The sequence below is a fragment of the Quercus lobata genome, chromosome 1, assembly GCF_001633185.2.
Source record: "Quercus lobata isolate SW786 chromosome 1, ValleyOak3.0 Primary Assembly, whole genome shotgun sequence".
Classification (NCBI taxonomy): domain Eukaryota; kingdom Viridiplantae; phylum Streptophyta; class Magnoliopsida; order Fagales; family Fagaceae; genus Quercus; species Quercus lobata.
Genome location: NC_044904.1, coordinates 9,275,114 through 9,277,599, shown reverse-complemented (window position 1 = coordinate 9,277,599; position 2,486 = coordinate 9,275,114). Strand labels below are relative to the sequence as shown.

The 2,486-nt window shown below is 31.0% G+C and overlaps 1 pseudogene; it reads left to right on the top strand.

Moving 5' to 3' along the window:
• On the top strand, nucleotides 1-2,093 carry LOC115994708 (annotated as a pseudogene).
• The last annotated feature ends 393 nt before the right edge of the window (nucleotides 2,094-2,486 follow it).

The following is a 2,486-nucleotide window of genomic DNA, read 5'->3' as shown; positions in this document are numbered from 1 at the left end:
ATGTTTTACCTCACAGTTCTTCTCCTATTTACCCTGGAGGGATATCTTATGAAGGGCAGTCGACGTATCCACGACAAGTGGAACTGGTTGCTTCATCCCAAACTGATGGAGGACCCGCTCAGGATGATGCCACTCCACTATCCAAAAGTATATCAGTGCACCTCGACCTTCCAAATATGTTGTCCGGCAGTGCAATACGCAGGCAGGGAGCCCAGCGTATGCATGTACGGCTCCCATACAATTTACATAAGTGGATTATGTTTGTGATAGTGAGACATCATACTAATTTAAGATTATGTTTGTGATATGTAATATAGAAAGCATGGAATTTCTTGCTTCTATTCGTACACAAAATATTCAGGGATTATTGGGCAGACAGTAAAAGAACAACAACATTGACCTGTAGAAAATATTAAAAGATCTAGGTTGTTCATGTCCACCATTTTCAGCCCCATGTTCATATGCATAACATTCAAAGCTAAGTGACACCATCAGATACTAGGGTTTTCAATCTGAACCAGACTTAGAGGAGGGTACTAGAGCATCCTTATGGCTGTAAGATGAATCCAAGTTAATGATTTTGCAAAATCTTTTTATTGTAATAGAAAACTTGTACTAGATTAATTGCATTAGTCATTAACAATGTTTCAATGAATGAGAACAAAATGACTATTAATCATTCTAACACTAAACTAACTGTACTTAATTTTCTCTTAAAGCTATAAGGTCTGCTGAAGACATTGCATTTCAAGTAGCACTTTTTATTGCAAGAAATGGAAGATAAGTAAATTATTACATGGTATAATCCTCATCAAATACTGTTGTCATATTTCTATCTAAATATATTTTCTTATAAATTTTAATGTTGGAAATTACGTAAGCCTTTTAGTTATCTGAAACTAATCATGTCAATGTCTAAAATTACATTCCTTATCTTAGTACCATGGTGGAACAAATTTTGTCGAACAAGCTCTGCAGTGTAAATCACAGCTTATTATGATCAAGCTCCTCTTGATGAATATGGTGAGTAGCATATTTTGCATGCTTCTAAAATTATATGAATAAAGTAGTAATTAATAATCCACAGTTTTTAATAATTTTAGGACTATTAATGCAGATAAAGTGGGGACAACTTAAGGAGTTGCATGCTGCAATTAAATTGTGCTCTCCAACTTTAGTGCAAGGAGCACAAACCAACTTCTCATTTAGGTCAACAACAAGAGGTAAAGTGTCAAGTGTCTTTATGTTTTCTCATATATCACTGATTAACACTTATTTGTTTCTTTAAACTTAGGTCATTGTTTTCCAAGAAGACAATGGAGGCTGTGCAGCATTTCTTACTAACTATGCAAAACAAAATGTTACTGTTACTGTAGATATTCAAAATATACCACTTGAATGTGTAAATCGAAGTCAAACAGTATTCTACTAGACTATAAAAATATAACCTTCAATTCAGCAAAGGTAATTTATAACTTATAATGTAACAATGTTTTTTGCATCACAATAACAATGTTTGTAATCCTGGATACCCCTATGTTAGAACAAGAAATACTAAATTGTCTACTTATTAGGCAGAGCAATAACTATGGTTTTAAGCTCATAACATTTTATTAATTAATTACAAATTATACAAGCTTAATTTTTATTTTTTTAATCAAATTCTAACATATATTGTTTGCGTTTTGAAAATATCATTTATATTCTAATATGCCTTGATTCCCTTGTTTTGAAAAGACCCATATTTGTCAAATTTATAGCAGGAAATTTATTGTTTAGAATTTAATTGATATCTTGTGAGTTTACAATCATTCGGCTTATATAAAGTCTTAAGAAATATTGTTCTCAAATTTTTTCTTTTCTTTTGATGGCAAGCTAAAAGTTCTATTTTCTCTTATGTTAAATAGGTTGAAATGGTGTATAATGACATAATCAGTAAATCAACACAAACTTTTGATTTAGTTAGTAGCTAGGAAGAATTTAATGATGTCATCGTGAGTTTCGAAGATGCATCATTAAAATCAAATGAATTACTTGAGCACACAAATACAACCAAAGACAAATTTGATTATCTTTGGTATACTCTTAGGTAAATTCATTTCTCATTGAATTATAACCAATTACATAATCCAATATTTGTGCCTTCTCTTCATTGCATCAAATTAATGAAATTTGTAACAATTGGTGGAGTTTTTTTTTTTTTTTTTTTTTTTTTTTTTTTTGCAACACAGGTTTGAACTCACTTTGTCTTGCACTAAACCAATACTTCATGCTCAATCTTTTGCGCATGTTGCACATGCTTTTTTGAACAACATATACATAGGTAAGTTACTTATTCAGTTCAAACATCTTGGAAAAGGGACAATTTCTTCTGTCTTCTTTTTTCTTCTTTTTTCGGTATAAATCACAAACATTTCCGTACATAATGAAGGATATAGCCAAATTCTACTTAATATATATATGACTAAATTTAAATATAACCCATT